This window comes from Bufo gargarizans, chromosome 1, assembly GCF_014858855.1.
Source record: "Bufo gargarizans isolate SCDJY-AF-19 chromosome 1, ASM1485885v1, whole genome shotgun sequence".
NCBI lineage: Eukaryota > Metazoa > Chordata > Amphibia > Anura > Bufonidae > Bufo > Bufo gargarizans.
The window spans coordinates 399728206-399741481 of record NC_058080.1 but is presented as its reverse complement, the minus strand read 5'-3'; the positions used below and the strand labels follow the sequence as shown (position 1 = coordinate 399741481).

The window sequence follows — 13276 nt, the reverse complement described above, 5'->3', positions numbered from 1 at the left end:
ATAATTTGGTTGAATTTCAGACCACATCAATCTGACAGCCACACTGACAGATTTAAACTCAAAATGAAATTCAGGAAATTCGCTTACCTCTAGTCATAGATTTAAAAAAAAAGGGAAAGGGCTTAGAGTGGGTAAAAAAATAAATAAAAGATCTGATATTCACCTCACTGAACCCCTACCACTCCCATTTTGACTATCACTGGGTCCTTGCAGGTCTACAACCCCTAGTGTCATCTTGACATGAAGAAATGGCAGGAAATGGCAAATTAATGCCTGCAGCGGTGTCTGGCCAGTCACTAGCTGAGCGGACATTTCCAGCCATGAGACAGAACTAAGGGTGGGTTTACACTAGCATTATGGAGTCCGTTATGGCTTTCCTTTATAACATGGTTATAACGGAAAATAACGGAATCCATAAGATGGAAGTCAAAACGGAAGCCTTTAAGACGTATTCTGTTTTGATCCTTCATAATACAAGTCTATGGGCAGCATAACAGATCCATTATACAGGAGTCCAGTCCTGCATAACGGAAACCAGGACGGATCTGTTATGCTGCCAATAGACTTGTATTATGACGGAATGCAAAACAGAAGCCTATAAAAAGCATTCTGTTTTGCTTTCCGTCATAATAGAAGTCTATGGGAATTATAACATCTGGTTCCCGTTATGCAGAACGGACAAAAAAGTCCTGTCGACAGGACTTTGTTTTCTGTCTTGCATAATGGGAACCAGACGGATCCGTTATGATTCCCATAGACTTCTATTATGCCTCTTAAAAGCTTCCGTTTTGACTTCCGTCTTATGGATTCGAGTATTTTCAGTTATAACCATTTTATAACGGAAAGCCATAACGGAATACATAAAGCTGATGTGAACCCACCCTAAGAAGTAGTAAGCATCTGGTGAGGTGAGCTTCACATCTTTTGTCTTGACCATTTCCGAGCCCTTTCTCTATAATTTATCCTTGCTGGAAAACCCCAGCAAACATTATTTGCTGGTTCATCAAAAATAATAGGGGCAGACTAAAGTACACATACACTTGTATAGCGTTTCTGAGTTGCATTGTTAATATTTTATGCCAGCACTCACGCTTTATTTTTTTTATAAAACATGTACGCAATTCCTTTTTAATTTCTTTTGTACATTATCTCTAGTCATGAAATATAAGTTGATATTCAATATGGAAAGAAAGGTCACACATAACATCTGGTCCTGTAGAAATGTCTTTTCAATTGTTTTCTGAGCAGATACTGCAAATGTTTGGTGAAGGAAATGACATTTAAATGACATTTAAGGATCACACACTGACAAACTATTTATTAGTTGACTACTCCAGAAAAGCTGGCATTTCCAAGGCTTTATTGTGACGACATTATCTCCAATTGATTTGGTAGATGTGCTCATTACCTTTTGTTTGCTTGTTCATCTTATGTGCATTGTTTTTGCTTAAGATGGCAGCTCCAGACATATTAAAGCCGGAGATAGCTGAGTACAGCACTCGGTTATTTACTGTGGTATCAAAGAGAATGAATGGAGTGGCATGGAGCATGCTGGACATGCTGCTCCATCAGATCGGCGAAATGGACCCCCTGTTCTCAGGATTGGTGGAGGTTCCAATGGTAGGAGCCCCATAATCAGTTACAGTAGTTGTCCCCTATCCTGTGACTAGGGAATAGCTTCAAAACTTGCCACAACCCACTTTCGTTTGTATCATTGTCTATGAGGCATAAGCAGTCCTACCTCCCAACCCTCTGCATCTCTTAATAGTATTGTAGCACTCAATGTCTTCTCAATAAATACCTTTCCTACATTTACTCTACTGCTGTGCCAGACCACTATTTCTTACTGCTCTGATTGCACACCATTCCTTTCCTAGTTCTTATGTTTTGCCAAAGCCCATTTGCTGGTGAAACGAACATCGAAGGGTTTTGTAACTGGGTGATGACCAAATCTTCCATGGGTTATGTGTATACATCTTACAGATCTACATGCATTTTGTTTATTGAGTACCAGTAACCCTATAGATCTGTATACAATTTTGTTTTATTAATTATTATAACTGCATGCAATACTTTCCTGCCCTGAAGAGTTTTGTTTGCCAGTGTGTGCATAACCCTTGGCCTCCACAGATAGGGTTGGCCTTAATGACCAAGCCCTAATTTTCAAATCTGAATTGTCACTTTATGTGGTAATAACCTAGGAATGCTTTTACTTATCCAAGCCATTCTGAGATTGTTTTCTCGTGACACATTGTACTTCATGTTAGTGTAAATTTTAGTCAATATGTGTTACCTTTATTCATAAAAAAACACCAAAATTTGGAAAAATTTGCAGATTGTGAGATTTGAATTTCTCTGCTTTTAAGACGGAGAGAGATAACTTATAAAATAGTTATTAAGTTACATTCACCATATGTCTACTTTATTTTGGCATCATTTTGTAAATGTGATTTTATATTTTAGGACGCTAAAAGGCTTAGAATTTTAAAAACAATTTTTATAATTTTCAAGAAAATTGTAAACTCCCAAAAAGTGACCTCATTTTGGAAACTACACCCCCCAAGGAATTTATTGAGGGGTGTAGTGAGAGCTTTGACCCAACAACCATTTCAAAGAATTTAGAAACACTTGGCTGTAAAAATGAAAATTTTTATTTTTTTCCCAATAAAATGTTTTAGCCCTAAGGTTTTCATTTTCACAAAGGGTAACAGGAGAAAATGCACCCCACAATTTGTTATGCATTTTTTTCCTGAATATGGCAACACCCCATATGTACTCTTAAACTGCTGTTTGGGGACATGGCAGTATATTTTTTATGGGGTTCTCTATGCAGTATATATGATATAATAACTTTGCAGGTTGATTAACTTTACTCTGCAGGTTTATACGATTATGGTGATACCAAATTTATATAGTTTTAAAAATGTTTTTAATACTTTTGCATCATAAAATTACTTTTTTATTAAAAATAAGTTGTATTTCGTATCGCCATATCTAAGAACCACAACATTTTTTATTTTTCCACCAACGTAGCTGTCTGAGGGCTTGTGTTTTGCAGGACAGGCTGTAGTTTTTATTGGTACCATTTTGGGGTACATATGACTTTTTGATTGCTTTTATACCATATTTTTTTGAGAGGTAAGGTGACAGAAACAGCAATTCCACCATTGCTTTATAATTTTCTTTTTACATCATTCACCACTCGGGACAGGCAATGTGATCTTTTCTTTTCTTCTATTCTTTCATTTTTTTTATACAATTATAAATGAGCGGATATGGGAAAAAGCTATTTATTTATTGCATTTTTTTTCCTTTTTTTCAAACTTTATTTACCAAGTTCTGCTTGGTTCTTAAAGATCCAGTGGGTCTGATGACTGTACATGACAATGCACTGCAATAGTCATCAATTGCAGCATATTGTATTGTCAGTTTTACACTGACTTGTGGCCTGATCAGACTCTGGCAGGGCCAGGATGGCTTCAGGCTGCCATGGCAACCATCGAGACCATGTGATCACATTGTAGGGGCACAATGGGGGAGAGAATTCCGTTATTTATAAACCCCATGGATGACGTGTGACTACTGACCGCGGCATAAAATAGGATAAACGGCCAGGATCGGTGCCATCAGAGTGTCTGTTGTATGTTATAGCTAACACCTGCTGCTGATGGCAGCGGCTCTGTTACTGAACGGCTGTCATCTCCATCCCCTGTGGGGGCAGCATGGTGCAAAAATGGGGCACACAGAAGACACTGAGGGGGCACAAAGGAGGCACTGAGGGGGCTGTAGGGGACACAGAGGGCGCAAGCATTATTTTTATTCAGGCTCTGATCTCCATTGTCACAAATGGTGGGGATCAGAGACTGAAACCAGCATTTTTACCTGTTATAGGCTCTGATTGGTTAGTCTGTACAGACTAACCAATCGTTGTGATTGCCGCCAAGTGACCACTCTGATTGGTCCCTTGCCAGCTGCTCCAGTGTGTCCGCTGTCCATGACAGCAGAGACTCCAGCGCTGTCACACTTGATCGTCCAGTAACAGTTTAGAGGTAGCTGTATATCCGATTGCAGAAACGTACATGCAATCTGGACGTACAACTACATCTAGTTGTGGCAAGGGGATAATATTATCTACAGTGTTGTGACTTTTTATGCTGGTTGATGTGAGTATATTCTAGAATTTATTTTTTGATCTATCAGTGATTATAAGTGTGTTTGCCATATTGACTTGATTATTATTATTATTATAGTTTACATTTCTTTTTTTCTATGGTACTCAGTTGTATGGCATCCTTCACATCAGTGTTTGTATGAAATTACTTGCACTGGTATTTAGTATTGGTCTATATTTTTGTATACACCCAGTGGTGCTCATTTTGTCATTAGCAGTAATTTTAAGCTTTTTTATCCATCTGTTAAATCTTTTGCATATATATTCTTAGTATTTAGGGTAGTCATTTATTAAAAAGATTAGGCGTATTTCTGGCTCAGACTTTTCCCCACTGACGCCAGGTCTAAAAAGGTGGGCGTGGTGTGGGCGGGGAAGGGAAGCATTGTCTCCTACTGAAAGCCTTATGCACACGACCATATTTTGTATCCCTGTCCGATCCATATTGTTTGTCGATTGCACACAGACCCATTTATTTCTATGGGCCCGCAAAAAAAAATAATTATTGGATGGCACACGGATGCCATTTAAGATGTCATTTGTGAGTTCTGCGCAACCATGTGACCGTTCCACAAGTTATAGAACATGTCCTATTGTTTTCAGTATTGTTGGTCTTAGTATAAAGTCCGGTGTGAGGCTACTTTCACACTTGCGTTCGGGGCTCCGCTTGTGAGTTCCGTTTGAAGGCTCTCACAAGCGTCCCCGAACTGATCCGTCCAGCCCTAATGCATTCTGAGTGGATGCGGATCCGCTCAGAATGCATCAGTATGGCTCCGTCTGTCCTCCGCTCCGCTCAGCAGGCGGACACCTGAACGCTGCTTGCAGCGTTCGGGTGTCCGCCTGGCCGTGCGGAGGCAAACGGATCCGTCCAGACTTACAATGTAAGTCAATGGGGACGGATCCGTTTGAAGTTGACACAGTATGGCTCAATTTTCAAACGGATCCGTCTCCCATTGACTTTCAATGTAAAGTCAAAACGGATCCGTTTGCACTATCATGGTAATGCAAACGGATCCGTTCTGAACGGAGCCACCGTCTGCATTAATATGAGCGGATCCGTTCAGAACGGATCCGATCGAACGCTAGTGTGAAAGTAGCCTTAGATGCTAAGACTTGGCATAGATTTGAGGTGTAAATTAAGGCAGGTTTCTGGCGTAAATAATCCAAAATCTTTTGGGATGCACAGGTTCCATTCCACCCCCTCAAGTTTGCAGTAAAGAGACACAAAAGGCATGAATTGGGGGAAAAAAAGTCACAAATTGTTGGCAAAAGGGGGCTTGCACTAACAATAGAAGCCTTCATAAATTCCCCAATGACCGAATCTGTGATTTGATTTGTGCAACTTCAGTATTATTTGGCCCAAAGATCTGATCAGTGGTTGGTGCTACCGTCTGGAAGGTTGGAAATAAATTTCTGAAATCCAAGGGGAATGTTAGTAAAGCCTTTAGAATAACCAATAACTATATGGAAACAAGGTCATATAGCCACATAGACAACGCCAAGCCATGCATAACTAGATCTTACTGTACAGCCCATAACCAGCATTTGCTCACTAAATGTTATTCTAGTTTCTCCCCCACCATTTACTCATCTGGACTAGCCTCTGTCCTCCTACATGTGCATATATCATGACCTTTATTTTCTTTGACCACTATTCAAACCATCCACACATCCTCTGCCTGGATTCTTTGCCTTAAATATCTGCTCTGTCATTAAAGTCTCATGTAATGAATCCTGAGCAACAGCAAATTACACATAGCTACATTTTGTTTTCCTATGTGAATAAATTACAGCCATGAAGGATTCATTTACTAAGATCAATGCTTACACCAAACAATCTTACAATTGTAGGTGGAAATCAACCAGTCTTAGGGTAGTCAGAGGAACAGACTACCGGTGTTTACCGTATCCAACATAACCAGATATTGCCACACACTGCTGGTTCCCTTTGGACTATAATGGGATTCGACAGCTTTCCAGCATAAATGCCAGACGTCAGCCAGACAAATACCACTGTATACAATGGTATTTGTCCAGCTGAAAGCAGGCATTTATGCTGGAAAGCTGCCGCATCCCTGTTGTATTCCATTATAGTCAATGGGGATCCAACGGTGTGCAGGAGTATGCAGCTATACTGGATACAGTAAACTCCGGTAGTCCATTCCTCTGCCGAAACAGACTACCTGAGTTGTTGCCATAGATGTGAAAGTAGCCTTATACTTCTTCATGAAACTCAACTTAATGCCATTCAATGGTGTTCATGACAGATCTGTCATGGCTATAGAAGACATAATACAACCGGATCCGTTCATGACGGAGGCATGCGGTTGTATTGTTGTAAACGTTTTGCAGATCCACGACGGATCCACAAAAAACGCTCTTTGTTAAAGAAGAAACTTGCATAAGGAGTCTAAAGGAACCAGACTACAATCAGTAGCCTCTAGGCAGGGGGGTTCTGTTGTGGACTGTTACATTGCCAGCTGTACGGTTTGCACTGTCTGATATTTGAAAAAATGGATAAATCAAATGTTTAGACTGAACCAAAATGCATTTATCTACTTGGGGAGTACATACACAAGATAGCACAAAACCAGGAGCCAAAGTAGAGGAATAGTATACACTTTTCAATCTATCCTTTTCCTGTCTAGGGTCTACTAAATGCAATAACTGCACCATAATGGTTTGAATACTAGACTATTTCTGAGGATATTACTGGATAATTTTGTCAATATCATGATGCCTTCTGGAATGTTCACCATTTATTTTGTCTTTCATATTTCTAAGTAGTAGTGCGATTTATAAAGATTTAAGTTAAAGAAACAGTGAAAAATCTATAATTTAAAACGTGGTACAAAAAATATATTTATATTAGTGTAATATGGATTGGTTATGTATAAGACTTTGGCTTCAGTTACTCTTGGGAGAAACATTTATTTATGGACTGTGTGGTAAAGTGCACGGTAGAGGTGTGGAGGGGGTGTATATATCAGTCCACACCCCTAGTCCACTACAGGTATTTACCGGGCCTGAGGTAAGGCCAGCTGGGATAATCACTGAGGGATAAATCAATCCTCAGTGTGTGAGAGTGGAGGAATTGAAGAGGAAACCTGCAGAGGCTCTGTCTGGTCCCAGCCAGGGGGCCTCAAGGCTAAGAAAGCCTGAGTTTTGGGGGGCCCAGCGACGCCTGAAGAAAAGAGGTGTTGCACGGTCAGAGTCGGGAGGACTGTTGGACCATATCCCCCCAAGATAGGTAGGAAGGACTGGAAGGACGAGGTAGGTAGGAGGACTGGTGGTTCGAGACCCCAATGGGTTGCATTGGTCACAGCTGACCACATGGCTGAGTGAACACTGAGCTGGAGGTGAGTTAGGGAAAACCTCTGTATAGTGAGAGCTAGGGATCGACCGATTATCGGATTTACCGATATTATCGGCCGATATTGAGGATTTTGAACGCTATCGGTATCGGCATTTATTTTGCCGATATTCCGATAGCGTATGGGGAACACAGATCGCGCTGCTGACAGCGCTCTCCGTGTTCCCCTTAGCAGCACAGGGGAGAAGGAAGCAGTGTCTCCTCCCCCTGTGCTGCTGCTGCCGCCAATGTAAGGACAGGGGACAAGAGGAGGGGAGGAGCTATGGCCACTGCTCCACCAATGAAGCTTAATCTCTCATTTATTCATATACAGGAGGCGGGAGCTGGCTGCAGAATCACATAGCCGGCTCCCGACCTCTATGAGCTGTAGCTGCGATCTACTTTAACCCCTCAGGTGCCGCGGATCGCAGCTACTGCTCATAGAGGTCGGGAGCCGGCTATGTGATTCTGCAGCTCCCACCTCCTGTATATGAATAAATGAGAGAGGGGTTGTCCAAGTTATATTTATTGATGACCTATCCTCAGGATAGGTCATCAATATCAGATCGGCTGGGGTCCGACACCCGGCACCCCCTCCGATCAGCTGTTTGAAGAGGAGACTCGCACAGTGTCAGCGCTGCCTCCTCTTCACTGTTTACCTTCTAGCCGTTGCATCTGCAGTGGTGAGCAGGTGTAATTACACCGAAGCCTTCCTATTGAAATGAATGGGACGGCTTGGGTGTAATTACACCTGCTCACCACTGCAGATGCAACGGCTAGAAGGTAAACAGTGAAGAGGAGGCAGCGCTGACACCGTGCGAGTCTCCTCTTCAAACAGCTGATCGGAGGGGGTGCCGGGTGATCTGATATTGATGACCTATCCTGGGGATAGGTCATCAATAAATATAACTTGGACAACCCCTTTAATCTTCATTGGTGGCGCAGTGCGCCCCCCCCCAACCCCAGTATTAGACATTGGTGGCGCAGTGCGCCCCCACCCCTCCCCCACCCCAGTATTAAGCATTGGCGGCGCAGTGCGCCTCCCCCCCAGCCCCCCAGTATTAAGCATTGGTGGCGCAGTGCGCCCCCCCCCCACCCCAGTATTAAAAACATTGGTGGTGCAGTGCGCACCTCCACAGGATCCCCTCTCCCCTGCTCCTCCGATCGGAGCCCCAGCAGTGTAATGCTGGGGCTCCGATCGGTTACCATGGCAGCCAGGACGCTATTGAAGCCCTGGCTGCCATGGTAAGCTCCATGCTGCTGTGTGCACAAAGCACAGAGCAGCAGGGACAGTGTGAGCTCCTATTCACCCTGATAGATCTCTATCAGGGTGAATAGGACAAGGGTTCTAGTCCCTAAGGGGGCTAAAAGTTAGTAAAAAAAAAAAAATGTTACAAAAATAAAACACAAAATATTAAGTATAAATGAAAAAGGAAAGATTTACAAAAAAAAAAATACACATTAACAATAAACATTAATTTTCAGCAGATTTGTGGGAATTTTTTATTTTTTTTTCAAAAATAGAAATTCCCATAATATCGGTATAAATTATCGGCTATCGGCCTGAAAGTTCACAAATTATCGGTATCGGCCCTAAAAAATCAATATCGGTCGATCCCTAGTGAGAGCCTAGCCGGGCAAGGATTTAGTTCTTTGTGTTGATGTAACACATTGTGATGTGAAGCTGTAACTTCATTGGGCCAAGTGATGCCAAACTTGGAAGTGTGATGTGCTGTGTGTTGTGTGACAAATAAAGCACGGTTTGAGCTTGAAAACCCCGTTTGGTGAGAAGTCTGTCATTGCCGACCACCTATGAGAGAGCAACTGATTTAGTAAAAGTCCCACCAAGACAACTCTTTTCCAAATGCAGGATTGTTGGTGAATCTGGCAGCTGAAGCCTCTGGTAACTTTGGTACAAAGGGTGGTGGGGGTGTATTCTAAAACTGCTGGCATTGGAAACCAAGCGAGCTTTTGTTACTCTTGTGACGTGGTAAGGCATAGGAAATAGAATCGCCCTGTTGGCACATCTCTTTAAATTTTTCTAGTTTTAACAATGTTCAATATATTTTTTAAGATTTCCCTTTAAACCGGCTTAGGGTACTTTCACACTTACGGCAGAGGGTTCCGGCAGGCAGTTCCATCACCGGAACTGCCTGCCGGATCCATCAAAACGTATGCAAACTGATGGCATTTGTCAGACGGATCAGGATCCTAATCCGTATGACAAATGAATTGAAATGCCGGATCCGTCTCTCTGGTGTCTTCCGGAAAAACTGATCCGTCACTTATTTTTTTTCACATTTTTTGTGGTCTGGGCATGCGCAGACCGCAATGCCAGATTAACACTCTCATGTCAATGGGAAAAAATCTGGCATCTGGCAAGTGTTCCAGAATTTTGGATGGAGATTATCTCCGTCCTGAAAAGGTAAAAAGACTGAACTGAAGACATCCTGAACGGATTGCTCTCCATTCAGAATGCATGGGGATAAAACTGATCAGTTCTTTTCCGGTATAGAGCCCCTAGGACGGAACTCTATGCCGGAAAAGAAAAACACTAGTGTGAAAGTACCCTTAATAAAATAGGGCATTGCTTCCCTGTGTACGTGGATGTATCTTATAACAGTCTTTGTAGCAGTGACATTTTCAATATTCCTCTGCACCAACTAATTTCTGGGGTAGGCATAAAAAAGGTACAATCACACATGCCAAAAAAATCTACAATGAATATGGCTATAAATTCCGTAGCGAATCTGTGGCAAAATCTACATGTATTACATGCCGATTTTGCTGTGGATTCACCCGAGATTTCACATGCACATTGAAAGGGGTGAAATAGGTGGTAAAAGCCACACAATGAATTAACATGCTGTGGATTTAAAATCTGCGAAAGCTGGTCAATTAACGCAAAAAAAAAAAATGTTTTCTGCAGCTTGTGAATGAGAATTATTAAAATCTCATCCACTGTAATGTGCAAATATGGATGGAAAATACACAAGTCAACATTCCTAGAGTGTGAAGTGATATTCAGAGGTTAAAATTGGTGTTGCCGTCTTTAACTGTATAAAGAGGAATGTTTTGTTAGTTTAGCCCTCTGTCATGTTTTCAGGCCTTTAAGTCACAAGCCCAATAACAAATCACTATTCTTACTTAAAAGGGGTTCTCCTAGGATTTTCATATTGAGGGCCTATCTTCTGACTCCTGGCACCCCCACGGGTCAGCTGCTTGAGGAAGCACGAGTTCCGGTGATTGCTATGACCTCCTAGCAGCTTACCAAGCGCAGCGTCATCCACTGGATAATGGTTGTGCTTGGTATTGCAGCTCAGACCCATTGACTTGAATGGGACTGAACCCGGACTAGGCCATGTGACGAATGAATGTGACATTGCATAGCCCAGTGCAGCGGCTACAGCTGATCAGTGGGGGTGCTGGGAGTTAGACCCCTAATGATCTCATATTGATGACTTATCCTGAGGGTGGGCCACAAATACGGTGGACCCACCTTGATAGCAATAATTATACATTTTAGTTATAAAATAAGGTTTCGGTATGTAGATTTATAAATGCATGGTATTTAACACAGCTACATTTTCACTAGGTCATAAATTCTATCAACTGACAAAACTAATTGCATCATACTTCAGGTTACTAAAATGAACAAGTGACAATAGTAGCGTCTGATGCTATACATATAATGCAAAACTATTCCCCTGTAGTATATCTCAGACACTACTGCTTCTTGTGCTGATGTCTGTCCCCTAGAACCATAAGACAATTTGTTATCCCATAGTTCATTAAAAAGTTATGTTCAGAAGGTTTATATACAAAATAGTTAAAAAGCTGACAATTAAGAAATATAATAAAATATTATGTGCTCACAAGGAGAAAGATAGTAATCATTGACTTATCCATAGTGCCAAATAGTGAGTTGCTGGGTTAGTACCAGAGTGCAGAGTCATGAGAACAAAGAAGATCCATGCAATGGAAGATTCATGGCAGTTAAAGGGTGCATAATAAAGAAAAGCAGAAAAGAGACAATAGCAGTGAAAAGCAAGTTTATTTCCTATAATAATAATAATAATAATAATAATACTATACAGAGAAAAAAGATAAGCCACAATTACAGCACAGTGTGCTGTCGGCAGTTTCTTTTAAATCTTTTACATGTGAATTTAACAAAGAAAAAATTCCAAAGTAATGAATTAATAGTACAAATGACATCAGATATAATCAGATATTCCAGCAGGTTCAGTATGTAAAGTAACAGAATAGCACTCCACTAGTGTACATACATGTAGTCACACACTGATTAAATGCCTCAGATACAATTCTCACCCAAAACGTACATTCACTACACAGCAGTGATAAGACACACAACATTGTCTTTGGCCTCAAAGGAAATATTTTACCAGTTTGCTGCAGCATTTTGCACTAGAGGTTACATGGAGTTACATCTATAATGTACACCTATTTATGTGATGCATAGAAAACAATAGCCCTCTTTAGTTCAATGTATTTTTGGTATATCTTTTTTAAAATGTACCTAATTTGCCGATTCTCTTATCCCCATGCTTCCTACTTCCTGGTTTGTCATGTGAGTGCTGTCCCATGGTAAATTTGTGTTCTCACTGCTATGCCTGTATAGTGGTGAACTATATAACCTCACTAAGTTATAGATAGCAAACATATGTGATAAAATGATGGCGACAAAGCAAAAGTAAGAAGAGTGAGATACACATTTCTAACAGTAGACAGGGATGAAGCAAAGCATGACTGCATAGTTAATTGTCGCTACCAAAATGATTTGTTCATTGGTTCCATTGATTACTAATTAGGTGCAAAGGCACAAGCTAAAGAAAGACATCAAGCGGCACATTGTGAATAAGAGGCATAAAAGGTTCTCATAGGAAAAAAAAATCTAAATTGGGCCCTCTACTGAAGTCAAGTCATGCCATCACAAATCCCCATTCTGGGGCGTTCTAGGATAGAAGGAAACCATGATCTTACTACCTTGGTGAGGAAGAACCCAGTGCAGGTTCACATGGCCCATGGAGTAAGATGGAGCCAACTGAAGATGGGCTGCATAGCAGTTGCCTCTAAAGAACACATCTGGCATGAATGAGGTGATTTTTCTTTACCAATTTAGCACTTTTAGATCCAGCAGGGAACAGCTTGCCAGATTTCTCTGCATTCTGGCATTGCCGGGAGCTGCCATTTACCGTCCAGCCCCCTTAACTTTGAAGGGGACCGACGGAGATCTGGCCACAACCCAGCAAATATGCTCAGAATTGGCCTGGACTAAAACCACATTGTGCAGCAGTTTTAGTCTGGCAATTCTCGTCATGTTTGCCGGGCTGCAGCTGGATCTCTGCTGGTCCCCATTGAAGTTAATAGGGCTGGCGGGTATTAGGTAGCATCTGGCAGTGCCAGGTCCAGAGAATCTAGTGTGAAACTAGACCTAAGGGTGAGTTTTATAGCTGAGAAAGATTTATGCTGGACCTGTGGGTTTTCTAACTGGCATAATTCAGTGATATTGAATAGTCAAATATCATCATCATTGGCAGCATTCCTACTGCCCAACTTTATCACTCTCTGACAAAAATAATATAGAAATGTCTAGCATACGCAGATAGTGCATGTTTGCTTGAGAAAGGCATTCTATGGCAATGACATTAAGGGCAAAGTGTAATTTTACTTTCAAAGTGCCGTTGTGAAAAGGTTCTACATATTAATAAACAATATAGAAATAATAAGGCACA

At 41.4% G+C, this 13276-nt stretch overlaps 1 protein-coding gene across 4 annotated transcripts in view; it reads right to left on the bottom strand.

Annotated features, from left to right (window-relative positions):
* Positions 1 to 13276, bottom strand: part of LOC122921092 (A-kinase anchor protein 2-like) — a 376427-nt gene that overhangs the window by 192251 nt on the left and 170900 nt on the right. The window lies entirely within an intron of this gene.